This window comes from Syngnathoides biaculeatus, chromosome 15 (genome assembly GCF_019802595.1).
Source record: "Syngnathoides biaculeatus isolate LvHL_M chromosome 15, ASM1980259v1, whole genome shotgun sequence".
NCBI lineage: Eukaryota > Metazoa > Chordata > Actinopteri > Syngnathiformes > Syngnathidae > Syngnathoides > Syngnathoides biaculeatus.
The window spans coordinates 18,614,509-18,642,141 of NC_084654.1; the positions used below are offsets into that span (position 1 = coordinate 18,614,509).

The following is a 27,633-nucleotide window of genomic DNA, read 5'->3' on the forward strand; positions in this document are numbered from 1 at the left end:
GGCGCCCATTTCCATTGTGTACATTGTGTGTGTGCGTGCCATCGCATTCGCTCGCATCGGACGGCGCCTCACTTCCTGTTTCACACCAGCCGAAGCAAACGGGAGCCAAGAGGAAGAACGGAAGGAGGTCAGAGGGGTGCGCAGACGGAGGAAGTGCTATTGGGGTAATGAATGCGGGGCGGAACAAAACCATCAGGCGGTGCCGGCAGGACGCTTTGCCAGGACGGCACAAACAAAAGCTCCCATAACACTGACGACCATTGATGGGGAAACGCGCTGTGGATTAGGTTCTTAAAAACGATCCTTTTCACAGTTTTTTTTTTCTCCTGCCAATTTCTTTGCTCATTAATGCGCCATTGTTTGCTCGCTTCCTCCCAAACACGACAATGTTTTGATCGCCACTTGTCTGAACATGACAAAATTGCCGCTCATTGCGCGGGGTCCCGCAAATACTTCTGTGACTCATGAGTCGGCAGCTAGTTTTGTCGCTATTTCAAATTGGAATTACAAGTAAACAACGCCGCCAAGTCTCAGATGTACCAGGGAGATCGCAAATGGCTTTTCAGAAGTAAAATTATATTTCCCGGTACCATGCATCAATGCATACCAAAAAAAGAGTGTATGTGCTGCCCTGGTACGACGTACAGAACAAAGAACAAGGAACAACAACATACTGTAGCAACAAGAACAAAGAACAAGACAAATTTCTGTTTATAGGAATTAGTCTTTATAAGACGTGCAAGATGTGAAATATATATAGATAAATGTGTTCACAATGTCTATTGTGCAAAGAAACCGCATCATCTTAGATGCACGCATATTTGTTTGGCACAGTTTTTACGCCGGATGCCCTTCCTGACGCAGCCCCTCTGCATTTAGTCGAGGAGAGAAGCTTACAGGACCTGGTGTTCCCAGGCGGTCTCCCATCCAAGTACTGACCAGGACCAAACCAGCTTAGCTTACGAGTTCTGATGAGATCGGGCGTTCTCTGGGCAGCATGGCCGTAGGCAAAATAAATTAAGTAAAATAAATATAATATAATTACTCGTACTAATACTGATTAGACCAGGGGTAACCAACGCGGTGCCCCCATGTTCTAAAAATACCACACCTTTGAATTTAAAATCTGACTTTCTTATTTTATATAAATTTTTAAAATACCTCCAATGTCACATCATACAAAAAAATTAAAACGAAAATATTTTATGTATGTATAGTGAACTATGACTGAAGTTTGCTGCAAACAAGTCATGTAGCCCTTCGTAAAATCAGTTGTCACAAAGTAGCCCTCAGCTTCAAAAAGGTTGATGACCAACAGCGTGCGAGTGAGTGTCCTGGCATGGCACAAGGCAGAAAAATAATAGGTCTGCTGATCAAGAATTTAATGACTTAATTCCCAGAGGGGAAAAAAATGTTCGAATGCCTGCTACTTTTGACTTTCACTGATCTGTATCGCTTTCCCGACAGAAGAAGCCGGAAGAGCTGGTGGCCAGGATGTGGAGGGTCCGAAAGGATCCTGCCTGCTGGACCTGGTTCGCGTTGTGTGCAAGTCCTCGATAGTGGGTAGCGCGGTGCCGACAATCCGTTCAGCCTTGTAGTCCGAGTTTGTTGGTTTTTTTTGGCAGCTCCAAACTAGATTGTGATGGAGGTACACAGAACTGATTGGATAACCGCTGTGTAGAACTGTCTCAGCAGCTCTTGTGACAGGTTGTGCTTCCTCAGAATTCGCAAGAAGTACATCCTTTGCTGGGCTTTGAGGATGGAGGTCATGTTCGTCCCCCACTTCAAGTCCTCTGATACTGTAATTGCCAAAAACTTGAAGGTCTCAACCGTTGAACACAATGCAGTTGGACAGCGTCAAGGGCATCTATGGTGAAGGATCCTTCCTGAAGTCCACAATCATCTCCACATTCTTTAGAGTGTTCACCGACAGGTTGCGTTGACCACACCAAAGCTCCAGTCTTGCCACTTCCAGTCGATACGCAGACTCGTCGCCGTCTTTGACGAGGCCAACGACCGTGGTGTCATCTGGGAACTTCAGGAGTTTGACGGTCGGATGTCACGAGGTGCAGTCGTGCAGTCAATGCTGTCAATATCTATTCATCATTTATCTGAGCTGGGAGTGCTGGAGCCCATCCAGTTGGAGGTTAAGGAAAGTATTTTTCCCACACCATCCACGTCAGCACTGCCCCCCCCCCCCCTTTCCCCCCTATTTAGGCAAATGCTGTTAGTGCCATCATTAGTGAGCGTCTTGGACAGCGCGTGACCTTTCCACCCCATCTCCGCTTGTGTTCGTTTCGAGCTGGCTATCAAGTTTGGTCACGTCCCCCGCGGTGATGCTTAAGTTCATTAGCAGAAGGTGATGCGACAGCACATTAAATGCCAGGACGGCATGACAGAAACGTGCTCAGCCCAAGTCGTTTGCGTTTCGGTGACTCAGCAGATTGTTCATATGCTAATTACAATCCATTCCGATGTTGTCGGCCGGTTTTTGGTTATGTGTGGCTCAAGATGCGTTGTCTGTTGGATTAACGGCAAACGTTGTCCATCTTTTTGGACACATCCGACTTGATCATTTTAGGATTCTGATTGTGCCTGATTGTCATTTTTTTGGTGTTACCACAGAAACTTGGAGCTTCTGTTTGCATATTTGCATATGCCAGTAGCTAACATTGCTTTGGGGGATAATGCGTCCACTGTTATCATCAAACCAGGCACAGCTTGACATTGTGGAACAGAGTTTTATGGCGAGTCGTCCAATTTCGCTGCCTTGCTTTGCTTACAACACCGCTCCAAGATTTTTGCTGTGTCTAGTTCACATGATTCACATTTGAAAAAAGAAATAAAATTGGGAAAAAATGACAAGGATATGAAGTTTGTCTTTAAAGGGTCTCATCAACCATAAAATGTCCACTTGAAGCCAAAGTGGCAGAACTTGTCATTTTTTTAAGCCCGTCTTCTAGACCAGTGTTTTTCAACCTTTTTTGAGCCATGGCACATTTTTTACATTGCAAAAATTTTGTGGCACACCACTAACCAAAAATGTTACAAAACTCTGTATAGTATATTTAATTACAAAATAATTTCTCAATTTATTTATACTCAGTCAGTGTGAAACCTGGGCCTGTTTAGATGAACACAAAGCCAACGCTGAACCAAAGGTAAAGTCTTAGCAACGAGGGCCTCACGGTGCAAAAAACAGTGCGTAACAATCAGATCTGGGTTTCTTTCCTTCACTCTACTCACGAAGCCTTTGGTGCGCCCGACCATGGCTGCAGCTCCATCAGTGCACACACTTGCCCAGTTTTTCCACGTAAGTCCTCCCTGGTCAAGATATTCCGATGTGACCCGAAAAATTTCCTCTCCAGTTGTTTTTTCTTGCAGTGGCTTGCAAAATAGGAAGTTTTCTCTAATGGCATCTCCATCCACAAAACGCACATTGGCCAAGAGCTGAGAATGTCCACTAATATCCGTAGACTCGTCAACTTGCAACCCAAATTTCCTACTGATGCGTATCTTTTCCAAAACATGGCTTTCGATGTCTGTAGACATGTCATCAATACGCCTGGCAATTGTGTTATTAGAGAGCGGGACTTTAGCGATGTCTTTAACTGCATCAGGGCCGAGCATCTCGTTGACAATGGCTTTACAGGCAGGTAGTATTAATGTCTCTGCCACAGTGTGCGGCTTTTTTGATTTCGCAACAAGTTCGGCGACTAGGTAACTAGCTTGGAGCGCTTTCTCATTTACCTTTGTGGTTTTTCTCATAAACGTTGCCTGTTTCTCTGTGTTTACACGCGGGCGAACAAAATAGTCTATCGGCTTGTTTTGAAGCGACGGGTGTGTCGTTTGGAGATGGCATTTAAGCTTGCTTGGCACCATGGCGCTGTTGGATAGCTTCTCGCCACACACCAGGCATAACGGAATAGGTGTCGTCTCATCCCCGGTGAAAGTAAATCCAAACGAAAGATCGCTTTCAGTATATTGCCTTGAGCTCACCGTCTTTGCTTTCTTTTTCCCACCACTCATACTCGGGCCTTCATCCGGGTCAGAATCTTGTCCAGGGCGCAGTTCGGAGTTTGGAGTTGTCCTTTTTAAAAACTTCTCCATGACTGTCACCACAGCCTCTGAGGTGCATCACTAATTCTCTTGGAGGAACGAGGCAATCAGCTACGTGTTGCCACACGCACAAATATTACATTACTCTGCCAGCCTTTACAGCACGGACACTGGACAATGACATAATATTTGCAGAAAATTATTAATAAATGTTAATTTAAAAAAAAAAAGTGATATTGGATAATTTCTCACGGCACACCTGACGATCTCTCACGGCACACTAGTGTGCCACGGCACAGTGGTTGAAAATCACTGTTCTAGAGGATGTTTTTGTGAGACTACCGTAATTTCTCGAGTATAATGCGTCCTGAAGTATAATGCGCACCCTCAAAGTTGACCTAAAAAAAAAAAAAAAAAAAAAAATCGGGAAAACCCCTCTACCAATGCGCACCACCAATTTGCTGCTACCCATATGCTCAAAATATTGGGAATTATCTGTATTTAGATTTTGTTAGGGTTGTACTTGTATTGTTTTTCAAAAATCTGTCTGTACAACAATCATTAATAATAATCATTGTGCACGTGCTAATGTTGCTGTAATATATAACTCGGGACAGGCCACAGGACACGCTTGTCCTGATCCCTGTAATTGTCAGAACAGAATCCCTCAACCAACTAAAATAAATGTTTAATTGTGGCATAACCTTTTATCAACACTGTTGACAACACATATTACAGTCTTAAATAAATATTTAACACTGTTACATTACACATCCTTGGCCAAGATTTCAAAAGCAAGATCTGGCTCATCTCCAATCTGAAAAATATCCATCGTGGTCCAGTTCTGGAGCCTCCTGAATTCATGAACAGTGATCCTATTTTTCTCCCATGTCATCATCTGTGTCATCCATGGCGTTTGTGAGGAAACATTTTTTGAATCCCATTGGTTCCGGAGCGTTTCTTTTAACATTTCTTTTAAAAGCAGCCGCACAACTAGCCGTTGTAGTCGACATTTTTTGCCTTGGTTTAAGTTAAAACAAACTCACTCGTATTCGATGCAGGAGCAACAAACATGCTACGCTAACGATCTTAAAATGGAAGCTTCTTGAGGAGGTCATAGAGCTCAGGTTGGGGCCGCACATTACCATAATATATATAAATGTGTAACATAAGACCGAATATCATATCGAAATGTATATGTATACCTTTTTTTTTTACCTGTATACAACTATACAATGTGATTGTATTTTTTCATCCATACCTAAATATAATGCGCTCTATTAACGTTTTGAAAATATTTTGGGAAAAATTTGCACATTATTTTCGAGAAATTACGGTACTAATGATAGCTATATCTCTTAAATTGCCATCTTAAGGCTTCTTTATACTCACACGGACAGCGAGAGCGCTGACATCACTGGCGCTATCCCGCGCGTAGTTTGCCTTTGTACTCAAGCACAGTACACAGCACACTCGCTCAGTTTTGAAAATGTACTGCAGTTATAACAGATTAATAGCACAAGAATGGGTATTGCGAATATGATATTCGGGCAGACAATTTAAAGTTTGGAGCAGAGAGAGATGAAGACTGACTTGTGCCGCTGAGGGCCACCACAAGGAGATGTGAACACTGAAGCTAGTCCGCGCATAACTACAGGTGCTTTAATTAGAAACTAAATAATGAAACAGAATGACGTGCGCCTCGAGCATAAAAAACAGAAGCGGTGAGCAGACGCCAGGCACAGGAAAAGCTTCCTAATCTTCAGTCTTGCACCCCGAAGCACAGTCGGCTTTTTAATGAACGAATGTGAAGCAATCACTAACGGTGGCGCATTCATTGTACCGCATGCCGGGTGACCTTTTGCATTTGAACAATATTAAAAATTACATTCCTACTTCTTTTCACCCCTTCATCTGACAACCTTCGCTATGCTTCACCAAATGTCTCAGTCGCTCTCTCGCCATTGGGGGGGTTCAATGTGATTTTTTTTCACCCCCCCCTCCACCACACCATTTCTAATTTTAATAGAAGCGCCTCACTGTTCACCTGTGCTATGAATTAAATGGAGTTGGTAATGGGTTGGAGGTGAACGTGTGTTTATGGTTGAGTAGCCACTCGTTTCAAAGGCTCTCCAGTTTGAAGGTGAAGCGTGGCAGTCCCGATGTGAACTCCTCCAAATGACTTGCAACAATTGTGCTTTTGGTGTTGTTCAAGGACAGCGTAAATTACAAGAAATTAGTTCAATCTCGAATTAGACGGAACAAGAACGTTTTCCAAAATTGACGAATGTGTTTGTCTTTTTAAATCCCTCGGTGATTACTAGATTGAATCATACAATTTAGATATTTTGTATTTTCAAACAGATTAAAGTGTTTTCCTTTTTTTTTCGGACGAAGGCACAAAGCAATGTTTTTCAAAGTTTTTTTTTCCAATCCAATGCAATGATGTAACTTTGATTAGATGTGGAGAGCTCAGCTGACAATGGAGAAGAATTACATTTTAATTTAAGAAGTGGAAGCACCCTCTGCTGGCTGTAGAAAGACTGTAATACTAGCATCAGGGAGAAAAAAATGGTGCTGAGAGTATATCAAAATTTCGTCCATCCATTCATTTTCTTTGCCGCTTATCCTCACAAGGGTCACAGGGAATGCTAGAGCCTAACCCACCTCTCAACAGGCAGGTTACACCCTGAACTGGTTGCCAGCCAATCGCAGGGCACATGGAGACAAACCACCGCACCCACAATCACACCTAGGAGCAATTTAGAGTGTCCAATTAATGTTGCATGTTTTCGGGATGTGGGAGGAAACCAGAGTGCCCGGAGGAAACCCACGTAGGCAGGGGGAGAACATGCAAACTCCACACAGGTGGCGAGGCCGGGATTGAACCCGGGACCTCAGAACTGTGAGGCCAACGCTTTACCAGCTGAACCACCGTGATGCCTCAAAGTTTCATTTTTTTTATGGATTTTAACAGTTTCTCCATTGTACAAACAAACCAAAATTTGAATGGTTAAAAGAAAATTGTTACAATAACAGATATTAGTTAAAATCTTAATGCAATAAAAGAAGCAAAAAAAAAAATTAAATACATAAATTATCAAATTATTTTAAAAATTACACGTCTGTCAATGAACAACTTGGAGGTAAGGATGGTAAACTCAAACAATGCCTGAGGGTTAACATATTTAATGTGTTCATATCAGTGAAAATTAACCCTCGGAAAGCCGGTCGGTGTCACATCAACTTTTACGAGGAACGGTTGGACCAATGCTGGTGACCAATTTTTGTTTTTTCCAATTTTTTTTCTTATCACGGTCTTGTGGTCTGCTGTTACCATCCTGAGACACGCAAGGCTCTAATGAGGAGGCCTGCAACCATCCGTCCACTCACTTCTCGCAAATATGGAGAGATGAGTATCTCATCCCTGCATAAGCTTCACTTCAACCGCTTTTTAAACCCTTACATACTGTTTGAGTCAAGCTTGACACCCAACACCAATGTAATTTTTTTTTAACTCTGAAATTTGATTATTTTTCCAGAAGTGATACAACACACACAAAAATGAAATCACTTGAGGTGCTACAAAGTTTGTGTGCACTATTCAGGCTGAAATTTGACAACTGAACAAAAGCTGACTTTAGTTTGTAAATTAAGCAAAACGGTGGGAATGATGTGAATTTTACAAATTGTGGAAATGTGTGTATTATTATTTGTGTTTGTTTAATAGGACAGTGCTAACTGTTCAAGAAGCCCCTTGAAGTAGTCCCGTCTGTTTCCACCACATTTGCAGCCATTCCAGGTGAAACATGCTTTGAAAAGTTCAAAACTTGACAATTATTTCAAGGATATCCAAGTACCGTGTCAAAATTCACCCAGAAGACACTATATGTGCATGGTAAATAAATAGTACTGTATGTAAGGGGGCGGCACGGTGGATCAGCTAGGAAAGCGTACCTCACAGTTCTGAGGTCCCGGGTTCGATCCCAGACCCGACTGTGTGGAGTTTGCATGTTCTCCCCGTGCCTGTGTGGGTTTCCTCCGGGCACTCTGATTTCTTTCCACATCCCAAAAACATGCAACATTTATTGGACACTAAATTAGGTGGGATTGAGAATGCGACTGTTGTCTGTCTCCATGTGCCCTGCGATTGGCTGGCAAACAGTTCAGGGTGTACCCCCCCTCCTGCCCGTTGACAGCTGGGATGGGCTCCAGCATTCCCCGCGACCCCCGTGAGGATAAGGGGCAGAAAAAAATGGATGGATGAATGTAAGACTTAAATTGGTTTCTCAAATCAAAACGCGTGTACAAATATCACAGTCCATCTCCTGTTTGTTAATGACTGGATTATTTTGGGTGGTGTTGTGTGTGTGCTTATGTGCGTGCATAATTATGGACCTAAATTAGCATCTGCCAGTCTTGAGGGCCTGACGCTGATGGCTCGTCATTCACGGTTGGCTAAACCCGACTGGTCAGTCAAGCAATGCGCTGCATCCAGTTGTGTTCAACTTTGCTTCGAGACACATTCAACCAGAGGCTAAATAGGTGCCACCCCTTGCTGTTAATGGCCACTGACATGAATCTTTTATATTTAGATGAAACATTAGGACTTTGATCGCGAGCCGTGGTTGAGATTGGTTAACAGAAAACAAGAGATGTATAAGCACAGGCAAATACAGTCAAGCCTCGGTTCTCGGACGTTCCCGTTTTTATATTTTTTAATGAAAATTTTGATATTTATTTTGCTTCTGTTTTCGAACAAAAATCGGTACTCAAACGCCCCCCGACGAAACCCGGAAATAACATACTGCATGCAGTTAGACCAGCTGACCAACGACGCGCTTTGTTGTGAATTCCCACGCCGCCCAAAAGACACGGAAATATCATAATGCACACGGCACAAGCAGCTGACCCACCCACGACGCTTTTGTTATTGTCTATTCGAACGCCCCCCGAAAAAAAAAAAAAAACAGAAATGATTTTGCGTGCTCGGCGCAACATGCGCACTTTTGTTATTCTGTATAACGCAGCCTCTGTACACAGACATGTCCCAGTACTGACCTGTTTTTCTTCTTGTTGAGAACTATCATAATAACCCCCACTCATGACTCCAAAGAAGGCAAGTTGCTTGTTTAAAGTTACTCTGCACTTTTTTTCATAAAAAAAAAAGTTTACAAGGCTAGGGGCCGAGTCGCTACAGATACGGCAATGCACTCCCAGCCTCGCGTACTCTACTACCAGAGCATACATTTTAAGCAAAAAATAAATACATTTCTTCAATTATTTTATTATATAAAGTATTTAAACTAAACATGTATTTCTACTACGCAGTTTACAATCAGGAAAAAAAAAAATTTAAAAAGCCAAATTTTTTTAGGCTTTGAACACATTATTTCTTTTCCATTCATTGTAAAGGGAAATCACTTGTCGAACCGTTTTCTGGAACGGATTGTGGTCGAGAACCGAGGCATCACTGTAATGCTGATCTTGCGGCAACAAAGGACTGGTTTAAGTCTCACAGATTTCAGGAAGAAGCATTCCTCAGATTTGCGATCTAACATGGGATGCTCCGTATCTTCCTGGTTGAGAGGAGTGGTCAACTTAAGTTCACCAGTTAAAGGTTTTAGTTTTAAATCTAAATTTTCTCAAATATTTTGTGTAAGTCTTCTGAATCAAGTTGTTGATGGGTTTCAAGATTTTTGATGTTATGATAACCTAAAATTTATTTGACGTGCTTGAAAAGCACCGCTGTACACCGTTATTAAAATGATTGAATAAAATATACAGTCGGGGACTTTTTCATGAGGATTCGAAATAGTGCAATTTTTGTGCCATCAGCACGTTTGGCGTGACATTCCCAGGGAGCTGATGTGTGACTCTGCCTTGCATCATTTTTGTTTGGCTACAGTTGTTCTGCAAGCGTGCCACATTTCGCAGGCGACCACAGTTTGATCAATTTACCACCAGGAATATTAGCCTGTCATCACTTTACAATGTATTTTGTCAAAAGAGGGGTAAAAAAAAAAATCCATGACCCAAGACTTCTTCCAGACTCATTTCTCTCCCGCATCTTCTGTTCTGCACTTTTATTTTCTGTTTGATGCCGTGTCGCCGAGGACTAGATTGCGATTCGAGGCTGCGGATGAAAAGAAACTGGCGGACAAGCGTATTAACGAGACTAAAATAGCAAAGCGACACAAAGGCAGGTGTTATGCGTGAAGAAGTGGTGAGCGAGGAGGTGTACGCGGAGCAAAGGTAAAGCACAAAATATAGAGCTGGCGTATAGGAAGCGGCGGGAGCTTATTGTTGACGCAGCAGGAGGCCGGCAGAGGGGAAATAGTGTTAGGGCTCACGCTGTCACAAATCACGTCGCCAACTCCTGCCTGCCTGCGACTTATCCACCAACCTTCTGCTACCCCCGCCTATACACTCCCCCTTCCCTTTAGGAGACATTTCTGCTCTCTGGTCGTAGCCACGAGGGATAGGCGAGGTCGTATCTACCACTGAAAGTGGCGGAAGGGGGATTACTGGCCCGGCGGAGGGATTGAGAGGCCTCCCCGCAGTGGATGAGCAGCCGGTCAGCAAGATGGTGTGGTCAGAATTCATCTGCTGGTTACTTGCTGCGCCTGAAGAGGGCGCACTACAGCCAACACGCATCTTTTTCTCCGGCTATTTCATTAAATAGTGAAGGGAGAAGAGATAGCGAGGGTGGACGACTTCAAATACTTGGGGTCAACAATCCAGAGCAATGGAGAGTGTGGTAAGGAAGTGAAGAAACGGGTCTAGGCGGGGTGGGAGAGTTGGCAGAAGGTGTCTGGTGTTCTATGTGACAGAAGAGTCTCAATTAGGATGAAGGGAAAAGTCTATAAAACAGTGGTGAGGCCGGCCATTATGTATGGATTAGAGACGGTCGCACTGAAGAGACAACAGGAAGCAGAAATGGAGGTGGTAGAAATGAAGATGTTGAGGTTCTCGCTCGGAGTGAGCAGGTTGGATAGGATTAGAAATGAGCTCATTAGAGGGACAGCCAAAGTTGGATGTTTTGGAGACAAGGTTAGAGAGAGCAGACTTAGATGGTTTGGATATGTTCAGAGGAGAGAGAGTGAGTTTATTGGTAGAAGGGTGCTGAGGATGGAGCTGGCGGGCAAAAGAGCGAGAGGAAGACCAAAGATGATGTTGTGAGGGAGGGCATGAGGACAGTGGGTGTCAGAGAGGAAGAGACATGAGATGGGCTTGGATGGCAAAAGATGACACGCTGTGACGACCCCTAATTGGGACTAGCCGAAAGGAAAAGAAGAAGAAGATGGCTTTCATCACTTGATCAAAACCCATTTGGTACCCGTGACGATGGCATCTCTAGTAAACCTAAAATTAGATAGAGACATTTCAAAAACAGGGTGTATGGTTTCTATGATGGTTTTTCTTTTCTACTGCTGTAGTTTGCATGTGTGAAGCGTCAGTTGAAAAGATTTGTCATATCATGCCATGTCATTATCCAAGCCGCTAATCCTCACAAGGGTTGTGGGACAGCTGGAGCCTATCCCAGCTAGCTTTGGGCGAAAGGCGGACTACACCCTGAACTGGTCAACATCACTGAGCGGGAATCGATCCCACGCTGCCCACACCAAAGGTAGGCCTGTGTACCGCTACACCATCAGTGACTGCAGAAAACATTTGAACTGCTTGAAAAGTAGACATAATGGCAGCTTTAATGACCATTGCGAAACAAGTTCATTAAAAAATAGACATGGGAGAAATTCAAACAACAGCAATGTTAAAACGGATCACTTAAAAAGATCAACGCTGTTAAGTAAAACCAAACTTTATATGGATCTTTTTGTCCTGGGATGGCATCAAAATAATAACATATAATTGAAATAGCATATATATAAAACCACAATAGCTAATATCTAGTATAAAATGGGACAAAAAAAACTCACTTATATAGTTATTTAACATCATGGGGACAGAACCTGGAATAAATGAATCTGTCCATTTTCCAAACCGCTTATCCTCACAAGGGTCGCAGGAATGCTGGAGCCTACCCCAGCTAACTTCAGGTGAAAGGCAGACTACACTCTGAACAGGTCACCAGTCAGTCGCGGGGCACATCAAATAAGTTCACTTTATATTATTTCCGATGGGAAAATTAGTATTAAAACGAGAACAACCCGAAACAGACAGCATTACAGAATTGATTTCATTCCACTTCAGAGGTGCCGCTGTAATATTTCTGTAAGACTTGAAATACGGTGCGCTCCAATGCAGATTAAATCCAAAGTTTGTTTCCTTTTCGCAAGTGCAGAATTTTGGGCCCGTCACGGGAAGCTGATGCATGCGGCGTATCATGAATGACAACAGAGAAAGAAGAAGAAGATGAAACAACACGAAGAGACGTTGTGGCGCAGCGGGAGACAACGAGATGAAGACGAAGCAGAGAAAAAAAAAAAGTCGACTTGGTTCTATTATAGATGAGAAAATAACATGCGGCACCGAGCTGGATTTTGAGGGATCATATTTTCCAAAATGGTACTGAATACGTTGGCTCTCCATTGCCATGATTCCATCATGCCGTAAAGTTCAGTTTGGATCACCACAATATGGAGATAGAGAAGGTGGCAATGTTTTAGTGTCAGAAATGAAGATCCTGAGGTTCTCGTTTGGTGTGAACAGGTTGGTTAGGATTACAAATGAGCTCATAAAAGGGACAGCCAAAGTTGGATGTTTTGGAGACAAGGTCCGAGAGAGCAGACTTTGATAGTTTGGAGATGTCCAGAGCTGAGAGAGTGACTATATTGGGAGAAGGATGCTACGAATGGAGTTTCCGGGCAAAAGAGGAAGAGGAAGACCTAAGAAAAGGTTTTATGGATGTGGTGAGGGAGGACATGAAGACTGGAAGATGCACGAGAAAGGCTTAGATGGAAAAAGATGACACCTAATCGGGACAAGCTGAAACGAAAACAAGAGGAAGAAGAAGTTATTTTAATTTCTGTTTTTAAATCCGGTCAATCACGTAAAGCACACTGAGTTGCCTTGTGTATGAAATGCGTTACACAAGAAACGCACAAACACACAAGCATTTAAAATACACATCAATAAAAGTGACTTTCAAAAGGAAATTCAGTTAGCCATGTCTACTTTTTTGAATGAAATGACATGAAAACAAACCATATATGTTTTTTTGTGACATTTTTGTTTGGTCGTGTTCTAAGACTTTTCTAACAATACATTCCTTGGCTCTATAAAAGTTGGTAAACACTGCTCTAAAAGAACCATACAGTGTGATAATATTTGGCTTCCAAGGAGAAGTGAGCATGTGTTGGGGCAACCACACGAGATTACGCCGGGGTTAAAAGTTTGAATGTATTTTGAAATCCCTCATTAAATGTTGTTCTTTGAAAAGACTATTTGGGAGCTTTCCACGAAATGCCTTTTCCCCAAACCTGCAATCAGCCCAGTTCTGTCACACATTCCTGTTTTTTTTTTTTTTTTTTTTTTGCCTCATCCATGCCCAAGTCAGCGAGAGAAAACAAAATATAGTTTGTTTTTTTTATATTCTCCCTCAACTAGACGACCACGTTGCATTTTGCTTTTCTTTTTTCCTCTTTTTTTTGCCGCTGAATGTCTCTGACAGCTGTTGTTGGGTTCTTGTCAAAAGAAAAAAAAAAGCCCATTTCTCTCCCCCCCCCCCCCCCCAAAAGTCACACAAAGAAGACGAGAATAAACAAAAGTGAGAGTGGAGGTGCGATCCGCTCCAGAGAGTCAGGCAGGCGTTTGGAAAGGTTAAACATTTCAACTGGATTTTTTTTTTCCCACTCCGCCTCTTCTTCCTTACAGTAACAAACGGTGAAATGATGTTCACCTGAAAAGCTATCACGTCTTATTGTGGGAAGCACAATTACCGTAATTTCTCACCAATAATGAGCATCTCTCCCCCCACAAAAAATGTTAAAAATTTATGGCACGCGTTATACATGGGTATAAAAGGAAATTGGGGGTTGGGGGGGGAAAATCACTCACCCATGTAGAAGTTATGAAAAGTGGGTAAATATGACGGGGGTACATATGAGTGTGTGTGTGTAGATGAGTGAGAGCGAGACAGACAGACAGACAGACAGACAGACAGACAGACAGACAGACAGACAGACAGACAGACAGACAGACAGACAGACAGATAGATAGATAGATAGACAGACAGACAGATAGATAGATAGATAGATAGATAGATAGATAGATAGATAGATAGATAGACAGACAGACAGACAGACAGACAGACAGACAGACAGACAGACAGACCTGGCTGGGCCCTTCATATTTTAAAGAATTGAACCCATCACACCAATTCCGCCTGAGTGATCAAACATGAGCACAACTGTGTGTTTTCTTATTTACTAAATAAAAGTAGGGTGGTGAATTTCAAAATAACAGCAAGTAAAGAAAGTATTAAGTGTTCAAATAAAGGGCTTAAAGTCAGAAGAATTCTGTGAAAAAACTAATAAAATACAGATGATACTTCATGTTTTGATCATTTGGGTGGATGCAAAATCAGGCATTTTAAAAATGCATTATACATGGGTACAAATGTTTTCCAAGCTTTTTAAGTCAACTTTTATGCATGACAAATTATGGTAATTTTGACTGACCGTGATTGACTCTCCCTTTGTTGTTATCATGCAGGACTTGCAACAAAAAGCAAAATGGACAACAGACAGATATCGCGATGTTCGTCTTTCATTGTCCTTAAAGATCCCACCAGTTGCATCCTCAAATGAAAAATTACAGATAATTTTAAATAGCAACTGGCAATTTACAGTAAGAGGATGATTGATTTGTTTTTTTTTCCCAAATCGTGGAAGGACCACTCCGTTGACCATTTATTTAGGCAGGAAACGATAGCAGGCCGCTCAGTTAATGTCAGGTGACCTTTTAAAAGAGCAAAAATATATAGAATTTAAGAAGCATAAAATTAGATTCAAGAGCATTGGTCTGTGCCGTGATTGGCCAGACTACATTTCCACACGTGTCTTACCAGAAATATTGAACGGCAGATTTAGTGACATACTGGAGCACGATTCACATTTTCTGTTGTTCTCTTGTAGCCTCCCTTTTCTTTCTCTCTCTCGTTATTATTGTTGATTATCCAGCGGGCGCTTTGTCAGCAGCTCTCATTTGCGGTGGTGATTTACGCCACGGGACTCACACACACACACACACACACACACACACACACACACACACACCACACACACACACACACACACACACACACACACTGATTTTCTACAGCTCTCAGACTGATTTGCTGGGTGAAAAAGCTGCCTGCCGCCTCATCACCTGCCACATTTCTAATCTGGGAAGCACTCAGTGGCAGCCTACCTTGTGCCAAAGCGCCACAATCACCCAAATCAGTTATTTGAAGTTTTTTTTGTGTTTTTTTTTTTTACTGTCTGCGCATCTGCTGGTGAATGGGCTTCAAATCCGCACAACAAGCGGCAATCAACTCACTGAGTTGCCAGGGAGTTGTTCTTATGACAGTTGGCGACAATGAACAAACATGACTCGCCGTGCGAGGATTCCAAAGCGTTCATGTTGCAGTACTTTGCCCGTGAAACTGGTTGAGCTCAATAATATTTGCAATCGTTGGTTACACACAAGTATGACATGAAATCCATCATTAATTTTGTGTAAAAACGTTACCCAAGGTGGAGAGCTAATGTTGCACATGCCATCTTCACTCAGTGCTCCTTTGTGCCAGACAGCAGAAACAGATGGACTGAAATGCAAGACACAGGTTGCAGAAGATCCAAACCAAATTCCTGTATTCATAAAAAGTTGCCCATTACGAGCTGCTTTTTTAAAACCTTTGTTCCCCCCAACTATACAATGAAATTCACTGAAAAAACAATTGTTGCAGTTGCAGATTATGCAAATCAAATTCCTGTATTCACAAAAAGTTGCTCATTATCTGCCCTGGCTGCTTCTGTAGAACCTTTTTTCCCCCCAACTATTCACTGAAAAATAACTTTTTTTATGTTCTTGTACACCACAACATGCCACCAAAACCACATCCTAATGAATTGGTGCCTCTTCTAAAAGTCTGTATATTTTTTTTTAATCCAAACTCAACAAGCTTGAAGTCCTTCAACTCTACTGTAGTCTTTAGGCTCATCCATCCATCCATTTTCTTAGCCCCTTATCCTCACGAGGGCTGCGGGAGTGCCGGAGCCTATCCCAGCTGTCAACGGGCAGGAGGCGGGGTACACCCTGAACTGGTTGCCAGCCAATTGTAGAGCACATCAAGACAAATAGCCGCACTTACAATCACACCTAGGGGCAATTTAGAGTATCCGATTAATGTTGTTTTTGGGATGTGGGAGGAAACTGGAGTGCCCGGAGAAAACCCACACAGGCACGGGGAGAACATGCAAACTCCACACAGGTGGATCCGGGATTGAACCAGGGACCTCAGAACTGTGAGGCCAAGGGTTTCCAGCTGATCCACCATTCCACCGTCTTTAAGCCCAGTTGTACTATTAGGATTAGTGACACCTCACATGTAGCATCAGCAATATGAATTACAAAAATAACCTCACAGTGACATTTCAGAAGAGCTCCATCACCATGTCTTGAAAGGAGGCTCAGCAAACTATACTGCAACATTTTAAAGCGAACATGTCATGAAAAACAGACTCTTCCATGGCTTGTACTCAAACAAATCTTTCAGGCTTTATATATTCCAGTGATCGTCGGAAATGACTGCAGTAAAGTCAAGAGAATCGAATGAAGACAATAGTCCATTGTAAACAATATGTATATAAACATGGGACAAAATACTTTCTTTCCTTAACGGTCTATCACCTATATTTCTATACTACTGTCAAAAGCTAACCATTTTGGGGGGAAAAAAAAAAAACATTTCCTGACCACCCCTTGCATTGGGTGAATTCAGTGATGTAGTAACTGTTTTACTTTCCTCTCTCTCTCACTTTTACTTACTTTACTTTACATTTTACCAATCTCCTTATTCCCAAAGTTTAGCTACTCTCAAAAATCATTTATACTCTTAAACAGAGATAACATTATGAATACATGAAATGAAGGTACTCAACTTTAAAATGGATGCAGACTGTAATGCTAGCTGCTAATGCTAACAGCTTCCTCCGCTACAGCCATCGAGCCGGCAGGTACCGCGTTTGTTGGGCTTGACAACAACTATTGTGACTTCTTCCAATGATACACGACGAGAGATTAGTCTATTTGTTTCACATTTATTAATAAAGTAACAAAAACCGTGGGTGCGACACGTCGGCTGTTGACAAACTTTCACTCAGGTTGCTTTGACGCACCTGGATGCGAGGCTTTCAAAGACACTCGGAAATCTGCATACTCAAAACACGCTTCTGTTGTAGGTGATTTCTTCCTTCTGAGAGAGGGTTTTTTTTTTCATTTAATGTGCTTTTTTTTCAGCACAACAATTTAAACACATGAATATAAATCCTGTGATTGGCTGGCAACCAGTTCAGGGTGTCTGCCCGATGATAGCTGGGAGAGGCTCCAGCACTCCCGCGACCCTTGTGAGCATAAACGGTGACGAAAATGGATGGATGGATGGATGGATGGATGGATGGATGGATGGATGGATGGATGGATGGATGGATGCAAATATGATTTTAAAAAGTCAGCGATGCACTGAATCCGCAATAGGTGAACCGTGAAAAAGGCCGATGTGTGACAGCAGCCCGGGAAAAGGATGATGATGATGATGATGATTGGGACTAGAATAGAATTTGAACATTCAATACATTAGACGAGTATAAGAAATGATGTGAAGTATGTTTTCATAAGAAAATCCCTTGGTCACATTTCTTGCATGTGAGCGCATGTACACACACACACACACACACACAAGCACACATCCACACGTAAAGGGCAGTTGGACTACCTGATCGATTGAGCCGCGCGCCGCTCTGACGTCTCCGAAGGCCTCAAGACGAATGAGCTGACCTACGAGAAAGAGAAGAGAGAAGACGACGCCCCAAACGCAAACCTCCCGAAATTTTGGAGATTTTGGGTCGTGGCGGAATTTCTATCTTGAAAAGCAAACGTTCCCATATTTGGAATACTTCGTTACACATTTACGAGCATTGTCATCATTAAGCCTTTTTTAACGGCACCGGCATTGTTTTGATTAGCATTTGGCTCAAAATAAAAACATTTAGTTGTTTTTTGAGGGTGGGGGGGGGTTCTGGTAAATATGCCAGATTAACAAAAAAAATGCAATATTATGTCCTAAATTCAGATTGAATTATTTAATATCGGATGAACCAAAAAAATGTCTCCTAACTTTATTCTTTATCAAGTTTTCCTTTTAAAAAGAATGTTAGCTTAATCAAATGGGAGGGAAAAGTTTTCTTTTTTAATCAATTAAATTAATTAACAAATAAAACATTCTAAATGAATAGCCTGACAACAATTTTCTAGTATTTTTTAAATAATTTGGAAAAAGATTTGTATGGGGCGGGACGGTGAATCAGCCAAAACCCCAAAAACATGCAACATCAATTGGAGACTCTAAATTGCCCCTAGGTGTGATTGTGAGGGGCGGCATGGTGGATCAGCTGGTAAAGCGTTGGCCTCACAGTTGTGAGGACCCGGGTTCGATCCCTGCCCAACCTGTGTGGAGTTGGCGTGTTCTCCCCGTGCCTGCGTGGGTTTCCTCTGGGCACTCCGATTTCCTCCCATATTCCAAAAACATGCAACATTAATTGGACACTCTAAATTGTCCCTAGGTGTGACATGTTTGTCTCTATGTGCCCTGCGATTGGCTGGCGACCAGTTCAGGGTGTACCCGGTGAGGACAGCTGGGAAAGGCTCCCAGCGCTCCCCGCGACCCTCGTGAGGATAAGCGGCAAAGAAAATTGATGGATGGATGGATGGATGGATTTGTATGGTTTGCACTGGCCTTGCCTTCAAGCCACCCGCTCTATTCTGGTTATTTAAAATCCGCTAGCCAGATACTCTGTACTGTACTGTCCATAAAATATAATAAAAACCACACACACAAAAAACAAATGATCACCTCTGCTGACGTTCCCACACATGCTGACGCACACACACGCACACGACTGTTGTGTACGGAAAAGGGCACATCGTGCACTAATTGGAAGCGTGCCCGCTCTGAGCTTGAGGCTAATTAGCAGTGTATCAGCAGGACGTGAGCGCCATGCTAACGCGGCGATGAACGCAGACTTTCTCCGCTGGCTCTCCGGCCAGCGCCTGGCCCCGCGACGCTCATCACCAAGTGCGATAATTGCTCCCGAGGAACGGTCGGAGATGCTTTTAATTTCGTAATGAGCGACGAGAGCGATCAATCAATGTTTTTATGTCGTTTGTCAGATCGCTCGTGCGTTCCCTGGCATACCGTTTTCAATCATGTGCGGGTTCAGATAAACTATGTTAGAAAGTACATATTTGTGTAGTAGTTCTCACATTATACAGTACAGTTGAACCTTGATTTAACTGACCCCAATTTGACGGACTTCGGATTTAACAGACAGGAAGTAGTGTTGGAACGCTAAATACTGTATGTAGTACGATACAAACATCCATCTATCCATTTGCTTAGCCGCTTATGCTCACAAGCGTCGCAGGGAGAGCTGGAGCCTATCCCGGCTGTCAACGGGCAGGAGGCGGGGTACACCCTGAACTGGTTGCCAGCCAATCGTAGAGCACATCAAGACAAATAGCCGCACTTACAATCACACCTTGGGGCAATTTAGAGTCTCCAATTAATGTTGCCTGTTTTTGGGATGTGGGAGGAAACCGGTGTGCCCGGAGAAAACCCACGCAGGCACGGGGAGAACATACAAACTCCACACTGGCGGATCTGGGATCAAACCTGGGACCTCGGAACTGTGAGGCCAACGCTTAACCAGCTGATCCACCATTCCACCCTTGAAAAACATTCAAAAAGTACAGACCAATATTTTTCTACTGTAATGATGTTTTTAGACCACAAACGCTTTAATTTAATAGATGATGTGATTGAACGGGTAGGCAGCTGGTAAAGCGTTGGGCTCACAGTTCTGAGGTCCCGGCTTCGATCTCGGTTCCGCCCGTGTGGAGTTTGCATATTCTCTCCGTGCCAGCGTGGGTTTTCTCCAGTTCGGGCACTCCGGTTTCCTCCCACATTCTAAAAACATGCAACATTGATTGGACACTCTAAATTGTCCCTAGGTGTGATTGTGAGTGCAGCTGTTTGTCTCGATGTGCCCTGCGATTGACTGGGAACCGGTTCAGGGTGTGCCCCACGTTCTGCCCGTTGACAGCTAGGATAGGCTCCAGCACTCCCGTGACCCTTGTGAGGATAAGTGGCTAAGAAAATGGACGCATGTGATTGAACGGACCTCTTCGTCTCTAAATTGAGGTTCCACTCGACGTTTCTCTCAAGATCTGACTCCAAATGGCTACTAGGAGAATATAAGTACTCTTTAAAAATGTCAGGGGGGGATGCACATTGTAGACATGATTTTTGTGACTCTTTAAATAGGCTTCTAATTTTTTTGATTGTAAAAATACGCGTGTACACGGATAGCAGCTTATGGAAATGACAAAATGTAATGCAGTATGCAAAAAAGGGGAGTTAATGTGGAACACAGTCGAGGTTAGCATGTTGCCGCGGTCCTTGTCGACCGTTCTAGCTTTGCATCCCCCCCCACCTCCATGGAAAATGAATTGGCCACCCCTGCTTTCCAAAGTTGTATTTGGTAGCCTACCAATCAGCGGCGCGCTACTTGGCATCGCCGAGCAGCAAAATTACTGGCAGCCTTTAGTCTGGTTTCGCAGTAATGGCGCCTCATTGGTTCCCGTCGAGAGTTTTAATGGACTGTCAAGCATCCAACGCGCTCCGTACAATTAACTCAAGTATGACAGACTCGTCAAGATCCTGCAATTCAAAGTGTGTCAAAGTGCGATGGACGCAGGGACAAAAAAAAAAAAAATAAAAAATTTAAAAAGTACACATAAAACTGAAACTTGTGTATGGTTGCGATTGCATCACGGCTCCAGACTTAGTTTGAAATGTGCTGGAACAAGCAAAGTTCCACAAGAGCCGTTTGGTCTATCATTAGATGTAGCTGGGAGGCTCTCCACGGGGCTTGTGATCTACTTTCCAAACTTCCAAAGTCTTTTCTTTCTCTCGTTTTTTTTTTCCCCCCCACCTTCCCGTCCCATTGTGATATCGGTGAATCAAATCAAGCGGTAGCGACAATCGCCCCCGCGCAACCTTCATTTTTCCTAATGATGGGTCCGCAATAATCGATTTCCCTCCTTGAATTGCGAGTGATAAATGGGGCTTCCTGACTTGAAGGTTAAGCACGCATCTTGTTCTTCTGTTTTTGAGGTTTGGGGAAAAATGTTTGTTAATAGGCCACAAAAAGACAAAGTAAAAGGAAAACATGTGCACTTATAGTTAGTAAAAAAAATATATAATGCGTCCTGAAGTATAATGCGTGTGCAAAGTTGACCTAACAAATCAGGAAAACCCTTCTACCAATGTACAATGCGCACCACCAATTTGCTGCTACCCATATTGGGAATTATCTGTGTTTATATTTTCTTAGGTTTGTGCTTGTATTGTTTTTCAAAAAACTGTCTGTACAACAATTATTAATAATAATCATTGTGCATGTGCTGATGTAGCGGTAATATAATCTCGGGACAGGCCACATGACACGCTTGTCCTGGTCCCTGTAATTGTTAGAACAGAATCCTTCAACCAACTAAAATAAATGCTCAATCATGGAATAACATTTTATTAATATTGTTGATAACACATATTACAGATTTCAATAAACTATTTAACGGTGTTTAACGTGAACCTTTTTGGCATTAAATATTTGTGCATAAAATGTTTGTGCATTGTGCACCTCTATATTACACATCCTCGGCCAAGACTTCAAAAGAAGCATCTGACTCATCTCCAATCTGAAAACTATGGATCGTAGCTACCTTTAACGCATCGCCGTCGAACTCATCGATGACTTGGTACAGTTCCGGTGCTTCCTCCATTGAACAGTGATCCTATTTTGCTCCCACGGCTGGTGGCCATCAAAACAACGTGAGCTCATACTACGTAGAAACGAGTGTAATGGGCACATTTTTCAAAAGCGAGCATTTTAATTGTCTGTGCCCTCCTGTTTTTGTTTTTGTTTTTAAATATGTGGCCATTACACCCATTTCTTTCAAAAGCAGCCGCACAACTAGCCGTTGCAGTCGACATTTTTTGTCTTGGTTAAGTTAAAACAAACTCACTAGTAGTCGTTCCTGAGCTTCGATGCTGTAGCAACAAACATGCTACGCTAACGATGGTAAAATGCAAGCTCCCCGAGGAGGTCTGACGGCTCAGGTTGGGGGGTGCACATTACCGTAATATACATAAATGCGTAACATAAGACATCGAATATCATATCGAAATGTATATGAATACCTTCTTTTTTACCACTCTATGTACTTGCATCCAACTATACAATGTATTTTTTTATTTTTCATCCATACCCAAATATAATGCGCTCCATTAACTTTTTGGAAATATTTTGGGAAAAAATTTGCACATTATTTTCGAGAAATGACGGTACTCTTCAGCGGTCTGTCTCAACGTTTATTTAGCGAAAGCATTTATTATATTGGGTTCCTCCTCCATTAGCGACGTTAAAATGACACAGTAATATAAAAAAGGAGCATCATTAACCTTTGGAAAGACAATTTTGATGCCGCCGTCATATCACGAAGGTCTTCCGATAAGATTATGTCCCTGAATTGTAATTATTTTATTTTGTCGTCTTCCACGACATCCGCTGGCCGGTGGCCTCCGTCAATTATGTGAATCCGGTCCCGCGGGCCCTTGATAACCGGGTCGCGGAAGCGATCCTGAACCGGAGTCACCGTCCCCGAGGATGACGCGAATGCCGCTCTCTCTCGCAATATCAATCATCGCAGCGTTCGTCGCACTACACTCGGATGATTAAAGCCCCCACGCAGGCTACAAACCGGGTTACATTTCAATCTCCCTTTGCAATCTAACGCCACGGACTGAGCGCAAGTAAACGAAATGAAGTGTTGCGCTGGCGCTACTGTGACGCGAGCACATCTGACGCAGGAGTAATTCAATCCCGAATCCTCAAAAAAAAAAAAAATGCAATTACGAAATAATAATAATAATAACAACAAATAAAACAAATGGTGCATCTGAGAGACTTGGACTTAACCAAATAACTTTTAAGGAGAAGTTGAATCACAGATAAATTGGGATTTAATTACATGTGAAGGCACTTCTGCTTATTTACTCTAAAGTACAGTACTTAATTATCTACTCGCTAACTGTGTTTGTTTGTCTACGTCACGAGCAAATTGTGTTTTTCCAGAGCTGTAAGAAGAAAGTTACGATTAAAACCTCACGAAGGATATTCTGATAACTTGTTAGTGCAAAAACTGTACACCACTGGTCTCAAACCTATGGCCCGTGGCCAATTTGTGGTCTTCAAGATGATATTTTGTGGCCCACACCGTAATCCATCCATCCATTTTCTTTTCCGCTTATCCTCATAAGGCTCACGGGGAGTGCTGGAGCCTATCCCAGCTGTCAACAGGCAGGAAGCAGGGTACACGCTGAACTGGTTGCCAGCCAATCGCAGGGCACATAGAGACAAACAGCCACACTCACAATCACACCTAGTGGCAATTTAGAGTGTTCAGTTCATGTTGCATGTTTTTTGGGATGTGGGAGGAAACCGGGTCGGCATGGTGGATCACCTGGTAAAGCGTCGGCCTCACAGTTCTGCGTTCGATCCCGTTCCTCCTTGTGTGGAGTTTGCATGTTCGCCCCGTGCCTTTGTGGGTTTCCTCGGGGGACTCCGGTTTCCTCCCACATCCCAAAAACATGCGACATTAATTGGACACTCTAAATTGCCACTAGGTGTGATTGTGAGTGTGGCTGTTTGATTAAAATGATTAATGAAGTAATAAGATTATCTTGTCAAATTACAAATAACAGTTTTGAAAAGGCGGGTTCCAAAAGTGCAAAGTTGTCAGGTAAATACATACTCAGTACCTGAAAACATAAAGTCCAGTCTTGAAGTATTTTCACTTCAGTACTTCCTGGCACTGCACGCACGCAGGCACACGCCCAAACATGCACATGAGCCAGACTTCGGTCGTCAGCAGAGTCGGGAGGCCTGCGATGATGGATGTGCTGCATTTCGTCCTCTGGACCGGCATGTCTGCGGAGCGGACACAGAAATAGGGAAGGTCAAGGGTCAACACACATTTGAGCCCCTCTTTTATCTCGGATGTGTGTGTGTGTGTGCATGCACTCTGATGCCTCCCCAACCTCAAACCGGCGCTGAACCAGGACACCGGGTCCTGTCCCTCCCTTCCCATCTGCCCCGGCACCGCCGCCACATCCCACAAGCTCGCGGCGCTGACAGGTCGGGTTGCCACGGTGATGGATGACCACGCTTTCAGTTCTGGTGTCAGAGTCCTACAGCTCGGCTGACTGCCGCGTGGGTCCCTGTCAAAGATTTCCTTTTGGCTCAGCGTCTCTCTCTTTTTCTCTTCTTTTGTTTATATGTAATTTCCCTCTTCATCCAATTTTTTTTTCAGCTCGCAACTGGGACGGGAAGTTGGAGGAGACTCTTGAAATTCCACTAAGCTGGACGAGAAATCAATATTTCATCCCTTATTCTATGTTTTGACACCGTTTTGTTCCAAGCGGGTAGCACAGTTCCCGAGTGGTTTAGTATTTGAAGAGTTTGTTTTCAAAATGCGACATAGGCATTTTTTTTCAGATTTACGAAACTCGCGCCAAAATTATCCAGCTCCGAATGGTAGTTATCGGGATACTCTGATTTTTGTTGAAAGTGCGACATATCGTTCTATATCAGCCAAGGAAGATGGCGTTTTATTTAAAAATGCGACATATCGAGATCTTATTTAGAGCAAAATGCGACATGATTTCGTTCAATCAGCGTGCGCTGCTGAAGCAAGCAGCATCCAATCAGAATTCGTCTAGAGGGAAGTTCCGGTATCTTCCACATCATCATCCAAAATGGCTGCGCCCACGTTTGAGAGAGATGCTAATGCCGAGTTTGATTTTATGTACGAGAGACCGGAGAGAATGAAGCTGGGAAGGAAAAGAAACCCAGCGGAAACGGGGTCAGAAAAGAAGAAGCGCTTGCTTTGATAGTAGCCCCTATTTTTTTTTTTATCACATTTGGATTTTCTTTTACATGAATTCTATTTTTAATAGAATCTACTGATGTGTGAATCAGTAATGTTTCTTTTCTACTTATGAATTGAAAGAAAATAAAGACTTTTGATCTTTGAAGACTGTTTTTGTTTACACTGAAAAATATCCAGTGCAGTCGGTAGCAAACCTTTTCATTGTTTTGCCATGTGATACATTTTACCATGTTTTTTTATTTGAATCCTTGGCATGCATTTTTGTCGATTTTATCTTTACAGTGTTTCTTGCTTTCAAGCTGAACTAAGTCTTGTATTTTGTTTATCAATGTTTAAAAATATCGAATAAATGAATCAGTGATTGTGCTGGTTTACTTGCAGGCTGTCCCATTGTGAGGGTGCTTTTCCCATTTAATTTTAATTCTTTATGAAATTATTGCAATTTAATACTTCAGTTCTCATCCAAGTACCATTGTATCTGAATGTAATAAACATACTTTTTGTCTATGATTGTGTAATGCTTGAATAGTAATTTTGTTGTTCAAAATATTTCACCAACGATCATTAATGAATGAATAATTTTTTATAATTCTATGCAATCTTTTTTTTTTGCCATTTTTTTATAAGGAAAGTTATAATCGGCTATGACTTAAGAAAAGTTGACATTAAAAGGAAATCAACACCCTTGGAGTAGACTCAATTTTTGTCTATGAGCATTATGAATACTGTTATTATGACTACAGACTTATATCCTATTCTGCAGTGTTCTTTCCCCCGACAGCGACAGCTATAAATAAAATCAAAAGAAAGCAGACTCAATGAGTCAGATTTCAAACAGTGAATTTGTGAGTTTGAAACTGATTTCATTTTGGAGATGTGTGTATGAGATCGACTACCTATTTTTTTTTCTGCTGGTATCCCTCGCAACCCATATTAACCTTGGTAGACTAGTTTGAAGCAGTTTACTTTCTTAATGATCTCACATCAACTTATAAACAAAATTAATCAACTGAGTGACACAATCCCTGCAGATGTCGGATTGCAGAATCGCATACAGATACACAAAATTACAATGATGTAAACTCAGCCTTTCCAAGACCTCATACTGAACAAACAAACAGTTTCCAAATAACTGAAAAACACCTTTTTAAAAGAAATTCCCATTTTTTCATCTCCTTTTTCAACATCTGACATTAGTGCGCTAATTGTGAAAATTGTGACTGGTGACTGACCCTTATTTCTGATACCTAACTCTCTAAATTTGGTGGTCATGGTCTTAAATATTATTTTAAAATGCTCGAAATGTTGAAAGGCAAATAGTTTTCATGATTGCCTATCAAAAGCAACTGATTTTTTTTTAAAAAATACAGCTGCTCCTGAAGGTTTAAGTCGAAATTTGGATATGTCTCACTTTGCCAAGAATAGAATGTTTGGATATGTCTCATTTTGGAGAAAAAAAGGAAATTTGTCATCAAAAAAACTCGGTGAATATTAAAGCCAATATTTTTTTGTAGTATGGTGTTTAGTTACTTTTTAGCATCTCTTTCCATCCCCCAATAGTTAGAAACATAAATTGAGTTAATTGTTTTCACTTCAATACCAAGCCCTTTTCTCAAAATGAAAAAAAACGGATACGTCTCATTTTGAAAACAAACCTTTTCTGCCTCTCAGTCAATTATTATTTTCAATTTTAGTCCTCCACAGTGACTTTTGCAGTGCCTTCAAATGGATGTTTATGAAACTCAAAAATGTTGATTTTCTTTGAGGACCTTCTGCTGCGTGGTTTGTCAAGAACGGATCTATCCTGGATTGAAAACTGTCGCTGAACTGCAGCCGGGGACAGAAAAATATCTTTCCATGTGATAAAATTGCAACACTGCTTAAATGTCAATGTGCTTCTAAAAACTGGAAAGCCTTAGTTGACAAATGCTGATTGCCACGAGTATGTAAAAATTATATCTGAAACAAAATGGAAATAAAGAAGGACCACATTGTGACTTTTGAGGGGGGGTTTTTTGCCAGTTTTTGCTCATCAACGGGAATCATGTGAGGGCTTACAGCCATGCTACCATGAGAACGTCGCACCTCGTCAGATCTCAGAAGCTAATCGGGTTTGGCCCTGGTTAGTACTTGGATGGGACACCGCCTGAGAATACCAGGTGCTGTAAGCCTCTCTTCCCGGCTAAAACTGTGCCAAAAACGAAATGTGCGTTCATCTGAGATGACACACTGTGGCAACCCCTAATGGGACAAGCCGAAAGGCAAAGAAAAAGAAGAAGAAGAACGGGACTCATGTGACACAGTGGACCTTTCCGACCTGCCAATCACTCGTACTAT

General features: G+C 42.4%; 1 long non-coding RNA gene and 1 pseudogene across 2 annotated transcripts; both read right to left on the reverse strand.

Annotated features, from left to right (window-relative positions):
* Positions 1-890: 890 nt before the first annotated feature.
* Positions 891-1,009, reverse strand: LOC133513855 (5S ribosomal RNA; annotated as a pseudogene).
* A 13,347-nt stretch (positions 1,010-14,356) lies between these two features.
* LOC133513157 (uncharacterized) lies at positions 14,357-17,395 on the reverse strand. Of its 2 annotated transcripts, none has more exons than XR_009798405.1 (4): positions 17,169-17,395; positions 15,757-15,832; positions 15,089-15,221; positions 14,357-14,982 (listed from the first exon to the last, which is right to left on the reverse strand). It is a non-coding gene; the product is annotated as an uncharacterized LOC133513157 (long non-coding RNA). The 2 variants fall into 2 exon arrangements; XR_009798406.1 differs by having other exon boundaries at positions 15,089-15,254.
* Positions 17,396-27,633: the final 10,238 nt, after the last annotated feature.